The sequence below is a fragment of the Ochotona curzoniae genome, unplaced genomic scaffold, assembly GCF_017591425.1.
Source record: "Ochotona curzoniae isolate NIBS_2020 unplaced genomic scaffold, NIBS_Ocur_1.0 contig_1014, whole genome shotgun sequence".
NCBI classification, from domain to species: domain Eukaryota; kingdom Metazoa; phylum Chordata; class Mammalia; order Lagomorpha; family Ochotonidae; genus Ochotona; species Ochotona curzoniae.
The window spans coordinates 37,168,359-37,176,757 of NW_024464920.1; the positions used below are offsets into that span (position 1 = coordinate 37,168,359).

At 48.0% G+C, this 8,399-nt stretch overlaps 1 non-coding gene across 1 annotated transcript; it reads right to left on the reverse strand.

The window, feature by feature from the left end:
• Positions 1 to 7,778: 7,778 nt before the first annotated feature.
• Positions 7,779 to 7,860, reverse strand: TRNAS-CGA. The gene has a single exon. It is a non-coding gene; the product is annotated as a tRNA-Ser (tRNA).
• Positions 7,861 to 8,399: the final 539 nt, after the last annotated feature.

Consider the following 8,399-nt stretch of genomic DNA (forward strand, 5'->3'; position numbering starts at 1 on the left):
CTTTTCTGAATGTCATGAATGTGCCAAGTCTTGCTTTCGGGTAGATTTGCTTTGTGGGAATAAATGCAAGGAGCCACCAGGGTAGGGACGTGAGGATTGTAGAGCAAAGTGTCACCTGCTAGGCTCGCCATGATGGCTCCATGGCTAAATCCTCATCTTGTAAGCACCAGGATCACATATGTCCGTTTCCTGCTTAGCTCCTTGCCGGTGACCTGGGAAAAACAGAATGGCCCAAAACCTTGGGACCCTGTGCCTGCATGGAAGACCTGAAAGAAGCCCCTGGCTCCTGGGTTCAGATTAGCTCAACCCTGGCCAATGGGACCATTTGGGGAGTGAGCCAGCAGATGGAAAATCTTTCATAAATCTGCCTTTCCAATAACAGTAAATCTGTTTTAAAAAGTCACTTGCCTCCCGAGAACAACTCCCTTGATGGAGGTGATTGAATCATAAAGTATGTTAGATGTGCTAGGTAGGTTTCTTAGCAATACATGAGAGGAAGATAAAACCACTGATCGTGGCCCCAGCTCGGTATCTTAGTGGCTTAAGTCCTGGCCTTGCACATGCTGGAATGCCATATGGATACCAGTTCTAATCCTGGCTGTTCCACTTCCCATCCAGCTCCCTGCTTGTGACCTGGGAAAGCAGTTGAGCGCAGCCCAAATCTTGGGACCCTGCACCTACATGGGAGATCTGGAAGAAGCTCCTAGGTCCTGGCTTTAGATCGGCTTGGCTCCAGCCAGCTGTTTTGGTCACTTGGGGAATGAACCGGCAGATGGAACATCTCTGTCTCTCCATCTCTCTAAATCTGAATTTCCAATTAAATATTAAGTTAAACACTGATAGGCTTCATGGCTGCTTCTCGTTAGGCTAGCACTGATAAGTTACCATAAAGCCTAAAGTATTGGATCCTTTAAGGAAAAAGGTTGTAAATCCACTCTAAATATTTGATCAGGAGAATTGGAGGAGGGAATAGGTTAAGATTGGTAACTTTTTCAGTATGTATATTTGAAAAATCTAAACACTTCCTTTTAAAAAGGATTTTATTTGAAAGACGAAGTTAGAGGAAGAGGCAGAGAAGTCTTCTGCTGCTTTGTTCCCCAAATGGCCACAATGGCTGCAGGTGTGCCAGACCAAAGCCAGGAGCCAGGAACTTCTTTCCCTCGTGGGTGTAGGAGCTCAGGCACTTGGGCATTTTCCACTGCTTCCCCAGGTAGCTTCGTGGGGGGGTTGGGTCAGAAGTGGAGCAACTGGGTCTGGTGCAGTAGCCTAGTGGCTAAAGTCCTTGCCTTGCACACGTTGGGGTTCCTCCTCCCTTCCATCTCCCTGCTTGGGGCCTGGTTAATCAATTGAGGATAGCCCAAAGCCTTGGGATCCTAAACCCATGAATGAGACCTGGAAAAAGCTCCTAGCTCCTGGCTTCAGGTCAGCTCAGATCAGGCCATTGTGGTCACCTGGGGAGTGAATCATCAGATGGAAGATCTTCCTCTCTGTAAATCTGACTTTCCAGTAAAAAATAAGAAAAAAAAAAGGGGGGGGGATCCCGAATGATGGCCAAAAAAAGCTAGTGCTTTCCTTGAAAGTTGCAGGATCCCATATGGGCATCAGACCTAATTCCAGTGGCTCCACTTCCCATCCAGCTCCCTGCTTGTGGCCTGGGAAATCAGTTGAGGACAGCCCAAAGCTTTGGGACCCTGCACCCACATGGGAGACCTGGAGGAGGTTCCTGGCTCCTAGCTTCAGATTGCCTCAGTACCAGCTGTTGTGATCACTTGGGGAGTGAATCAGCAGATGGAAGATGTTTTTCTCCTCCTCTCTGTGTATCTGACTTTGCAATAAAAATAGACAAGTCTTAAAAAGAGGCACTAGTAGTGATAACTCCATTTCCTGTGTGGAGAACAGAAGAGAGGACAAAATCCACAGGATTGGCCTTCAGAACAGGTATTTGAACCTAGAAAGTCGATCCAGAACCTGGGCTCTGAGCACTGCATGTAAACAAAGGGCACGGGACCCAAGATGAGTCACAAGCCTCGAGAGTTTCTGGGGTGTGTGGGTGATGCAGTGCCCTTACCTGAATCAGGAGCAGAGGATGAGCCGGTTTCTGTTGTGAATAATGAGCTAATTTGGGAATACCGGATAGATCTGTGCAGCCAGGTCATGGAAACGTGGGGCTGGAGCTTAATAGCAATGGGTTTGGGGAGGGCGTCAATGGCCAGAGGGAATGAGGAAATTCTAGGAATGCATGCAATCGGGATGGGAGGAAACAAAGTAAAAAATGAGGTTTTGGGGGATTCCAGAAGTAATCCAGAGCTGGACAAGAAACATGACAAATCTGGCTGGTTTCCTACAAGGAATTTTGAATCAGTGAATCATTTAGTTGTGGCTCATAAACTAGCTTGAAGGAGTTCCAAAAATATTTTGAGCCATGACAATATCCCTGAAACAAGTGTGGTTGAAATCCAGACCAGATCCACTGATGATGTTTGATTAAAGGTAGCCGAGTAGGAGTGGTATTTGGTGGAGCAGTTGAAGCAGTTTGCGCATCAGCGTGCCTGGATTTGAATACCAGCTCTGGTCCTGACTGCAACTTTTTTTTTTTTTTAAGATTTACTTATTTTTATTAGAAAAGTAGATTTATAGGGAAAAGGAAAGATAGATCAGATAGATCTTCCATCCACTGGTTCACTCCCCATATGGCCATGTTTTTCAACCTTTCAAATAAATGAATATTAAAGAAAATAAAAGAGGGCCCAGTGCAGTGGCCTAGCGGTCAAAGTCCTCACCTTGAATGCACGGGGCTCCCATATAAGTGCTAGTTCTAATCTCGGCAGCTCTACTTCCCATCCAGCTCCCTGCTTGTGGCCTGGGAAAGCAGTAGAGGACGGCCCAATGCCTTGGGTCTCCTGCGTGGGAGACCTAGAGGAAGCTCCTGGCTCCTGGCTTCAGATCAGGTCACCTCAGGGTGTCGTGACCACTTGGAAAGTGAATCATCAGATGGAAAATCTTCCTCTCTGTCTCTCCTCCTCTCTGTATATCTGACTTTCCAATAAAAATAAATCTTCGAAAGAAAAAAAGTATAGTGTCTAAAGGCCAATAAGAGCCCCAAAGATGTCAGATGTGGCAAAAGACAGAAATTGAGAAATTGCTATATTTGTGCAATGTTTTCTATTAATGTCACACAAATTTAGGAGGCAGAAATCGGTGACAAAGCATTAAGATATATAGAGCTGTACGGAGAAAAGTGTACGTTTATTTGAAAAAAGGAAAGGCACAACAGTGTGGTGATCTGAAAATATCCGATAAAGGCAGGGCTTTCATCTGAGTACGCGAAGGGTTGGAGAGTGGAATAGGGGCCTCGTTACTAGCAGTGTTAAGGAAGGATGTTTACAGAATGTTCTTGGGCCCGGCCGCGGTAGTGTGGCCTAGCAGCTAAAGTCCTCACCTTGAACGCACCAGGATCCCATATGGGCACCGGTTCTAATCCCAGCAGCTCCACTTCTCATCCAGCTCCCCGCTTGTGGCCTGGGAAAGCAGTCGAGCATGACCCAAAGCTTTTGGACCCTGCAGTGGCTTTGTGGTCACTTTGGGGGAGTGAATCCTCTTCCTCTCTCTCCCTCCCTCCCTGTATATCTTACTTGGTAATAACAATAAACAAATCTTAAAAAAAAAAAGAGGATAACTTCAGGGAAGATGAGCAAAACCAATACTGTCTTGAGAAGTAGTGCGCACAAATGGGTGGGTGTAACTAGGCAAGAAAGGCTGGGAAAAGGGAAGATCCCGGAAAGAGAAGCAACAGGAAAGAGGAACATTTGTTGGGGACAAGAGAGCAGTTATTGAAGCAGAGTACATTCTGAGAATGGTAGAAATTTGAAATTGTACACGAACTGACTTGTAAATGGCCCCCTAGATCACAACCCTGCATAGTTTCAACTGAAGCAAATTGCCATATTCCCACTCTGCCCAGATCCTCCATTTTGTAAGCGGTGGCACCTCTTTTCCTTTGCAGTACAGTTCTTGGCTGCCCTCTGCTGGCCAGCTAGGGTCTTGGCGTTCAATATAGTTAAATGCGAACGCAAGCGCAAAACGGGATTTGCTAGGAAGCTTGGAGTTGTTAGTGTTATTTCCCATTACGTCTATGTAGAAGGCCTTGAGAAACAGACAAAGAAGAAAAACACTGTGCTTTTTCTCAAGAATGTGGCAGTCCATTTTTTTATTCTTCCTTTTAAATGTATTTATTTGAAAGGCAAAGTTAAACAGAAAATCTTCTATTCTCTAGTTCACTTTCCAGATAGCCGCAATGGCCAAAGCTGGCTGGTCTAAAACCAGGAGACAAGAGTTTCTTCCTAGACTCCGCATGGATGCAGGGGCTCAAACAGTTGAGCTATCTATCCTTCATTAGTTTCCTAAGCCCAGGTACATTAGCAGGGAGCAGGATCAGAAGTGGAGCAGCCAAGATTTGAACAAGTGCCCATACAAGATGCCTGTGCTATTAAAAATAAACAAAAATAAAACCATAAAAAAAGAAATAAGATTACCTGTGCTGCAGGTGGCATCTTTATTTGTATGCCACAACGCTGGCCCCATATTCTGATTATTTAATCATATGTATATAAAAATTGTAAAAACACCCATTCACGGTGCCCAGCAAGGTAATCTAGTGGCTAAATTTCCTTGCATGTGCTGGGATCCCATATGGGTGTCAGTTTTATTGCCATCTGCTCTACTTCCCCTTCGGCTCCTTGCTTGTGGCCTGGGAAAGCAGTCAAGGACTGCCCAAAACCTTGGGACCCTGCACCCACATGAGAGACTTGAAAGAAGCTCCTGTCTTTGGATCAGCTCAGCTCTGATCATTGGGAATTGAACCAGTGAATTGAAGATCTTTCTGTTTCTCCTTCTCTGTGTAAATCTGACTTTGCAATTTAAAAAATACAAATCTTTTTAAACATTTTTAAAAAATCCATTCACACACTTTTAAAAACTTGAGGCTTGGGCCTGGTGGTGTGGCCTAATGATTAAAGTCCTCACCTTGAACACGCTGGGATCCCATATGGGCACCGGTTCTAATTCCAGAAGCTCCACTTCCCATCCAGCTCTCTGCTTGTGGCCTGGGAAAGCAGTCGAGGACGGCTCAAAGCCTTGGGACCCTGCACCCACGTGGGAGACCTGGAGGAAGTTCCTGGCTCCTGGCTTTGGATTGGGACAGCACCGGCCATTGTGGTCACTTGGGGAGTGAATCATCGGACGGAAGATCTTCCTCTCTATCTGTCCTCCTCTCAGTATATCTGACTTTATAATAAAAATAAAATAAATCTTTAAAAAATAAACCAGAGGCTTATCTCTCTGACAGGGCACAAAGGACTTCACATGATAAAATTAGGACTCAAGATGTGGTGGGTAACAGGTGGCCTCGAGAAGAAAAAACTTGGAAAGTCAGATATATAGATAGGAAGAGAAACAGGAAGATCATCTGTCTGATGATTTACTCCCCAAGTGGTCGCAATGGTCAGAGCTGAGCCAATCCGAAGCCAGGAGCCATGAGCCTCATTCAGGCCTCCCATGCAGGTACAGGGGCCCAAGGCTTTGGGCTGTCATCAACTGCTTTCCCAGGCTACAAGCAGCGAGCTAGATGGGATGCGAGGCTGCAGGAATTAGAACCGGTGCCCATATGGGATCCTGGTATGTGCAAGACAAGGACTTTAGCCCCTAGGCTTCAGCACTGGGCCCGAGAAACATTCTTTTAGGCAGATAATAGCAGGAGCAAGGCCAAATAGCTGTTTGAGGAACTAAAAGAATGCATGTGGTTGGAATGCAGTGACTGTGAATGGTGAGGGAACAGTGGAGTGTTTGTGGGAGTCTGAGGTCAAGTCCTGCACGGGGCCCATTGTAGAGTAGCGCCACAGGTATCACCTCCTCCAGAATGAGAGCCTCACGTGCTGACTAGCCTGAACTCCTGAGACATAAGCAATTTCAGTTGAATTAGAAAGGCAGAGAATGGTCCTAGTGCAATAGCCTAGTTGCTAAATCCTTGTCTTATTCATGCCAGATACCATATGGGCACTGATTCATGTTCTAGCTGTTTCACTTCCCATCCTACTACCTGCGTGTGGCCTGGGAAGGCAGTCAAGAATGGCCCAGGAACGTGGGACCCTGCACCCACGTGGGAGACCTGGAAGAAGCTCAGCTTCCACCATTGCAGCCACTTGGGGAGTAAACCAGTGGACAGATCTTTCTCCCTGTATCTCCTTCTCTCAAAATATTCCTCTGCAATAAAAATTAAAAAGTAAATTAAAGAAAGAGGGATAAAGATCTGTCTACCGCTGGTTTACTCCCCAGATACCTGGCTTCATTACTAGTCTTAGCCCCTGAATCCAATTTGAACCAGTGTTAGGGAATGCTGCCTGCCTCTATTATTAAAGAAAAAAAGATTTATTTATTTTCATTGGAAAGGCAGCTCACATTAACAGAAGGAACGAGAAGCAGAGAGAAAGATTTTTCCATCCACTGGTTCACTTCCAAGTGGTCCCAACAGCCGGAGCTGAACAGATCTAGAGGCAGGAACTTCTTCCAGGTCTCCCATACGGGTGCAGGTCCCAAGGCTTTGGGCCATCCTTGACTGCTTTCCCAGGCCACACGCATGGAGCTGGATGGGAAGTGGAGCAGCCAGAACAGGAACAGATGCCCATGTGGGATCCCAGTGCTCTCACAAGGTGAGGATTTAGCCACTGAGCCATGGTGCATTCGTTATTATTATTATAAAAGCAAAGTTAGAGAGGGCGATAAAGATTTATTTAAAAAATAAATTTGTTTTATTATTGATGATGTTTACATAATTGAGAAGAATGCATGCCCATGTGGATCACAGACTGGGGTGGAGGTAGGAGAGATCTTCTATCCTTTGGTTTGCTCCCCAAAGCCAGGTGCCAGGAACTTCCTTCGGGTCTCCAACGTGGGTGCAGGGGCCCTAGTAGTTGACCATCCTTTAGTGCTTTTTCAGGTGCATTAGCTGGGAGAAGGATCCAAGCTGGCACCCACATGTAAATTGCCAGCATTGAATGCAGATATAGGATGCTGTTGCTGGTGGTGGCTTAACACATTATGCCACAAAGTCAGCCCCATCTCAATTAAAACAACAAACAGCCTTGGAAACTGTAGGAAACTGGCAAGAATGGGCAGGGGGCAGTGGCAAGAGCATGGTCGGGTAGAAGGGAGGCCTGTGACCTCTGATCTCTTGGAGCCTATTGGAAGATGCTGCTGTGCAATAAAGTATAAAAAGGGCACCCTAGGTCTTCTCTGCAACCCCTGAAAAGTCAGGAAGAGCCAGGTGGAAAGAGGTCTGAGAATCCCCTCAGAATGCCTGGCTCCGGGTGGGTGTGCTGGGTGTGTCCCAGGCTTTCTCCTAGCCCTGGAATACCTGAGGAAGGTATTATCCACAAGGAAATGCAGATGCTTCCTCTCTGAAAACTGTGGGGTTCGGCTTTTCATTGCACACCAGGCGCTCACAGTCCCCAACAAAACACTTGTTTCACCACATCCCTTCGCTAGACCCTCAAAAGAACAATTCGCGCACTCCAAACTCTACCAGTAAGCTGGGGGATGGAGGGCAGGCCGTTGTGTCTAATCCCGCTGCCCCACATCACCCCCATCGCCCCTCCCACATCTCCGTTGGGTGGAGGGAGTCCTCTGCAGCTTCCCTCTTGAGACAGAAAGGGGAAACGCAGGAGAGACTCAAGAGTCCGGGGTTCCTTTTTTCATGTGCCCCAGGGGAGGGAAAAAAATGCAGCCGTCACGAACAGGATTCGAACCTGTGCGGGGAAACCCCATTGGATTTCGAGTCCAACGCCTTAACCACTCGGCCACCGTGACTCCCAGAAGCATACATCGCCGCGTGCTTACAGGAGGGGTCCGCGCCGCGGCGCCCGGAAGCCCGCGCGCACCCGGCCTCCCACCCCTCGCCCCTTACAGCCCCGACAAGAGCGGGTGGACCGAGTGGCCCGGAGAGGCAGGGCTTCCTGCTAGAGAGGAGTTAGGGCCTCAAGGAGCGCACAGCGACAAGGCAGGCGATGGCGAGGCCTGTGGAGGAAGCGATGAGGAAAGGGGACTGGGGTCCCAGGGACGGAGGCTGGGGCTTCTCAGATTAGGAAGTGAGGGCTGAATGGGTACCGGGCGGGACGAGGCGCGAGGCTGAGAGAGACTCGGTTAAAGTTTAAAAGGGGATTCGCCGGACATGGAAGAAAAGGAAGAAACTCGGGGAGTAGGGGTTCCTCGGCAGGGCTAGGAACGTGAGGAGGGCCCTCCGGGCGGCGGGTTGGGGCGCTCCTCCCGCGGTGATGAGAGAGAAGGGACCCCGGGCAACGACCGAGGCTGGGCTGGCGGGTCAGGAGCGGTTTCTGAGGAATGGCGCC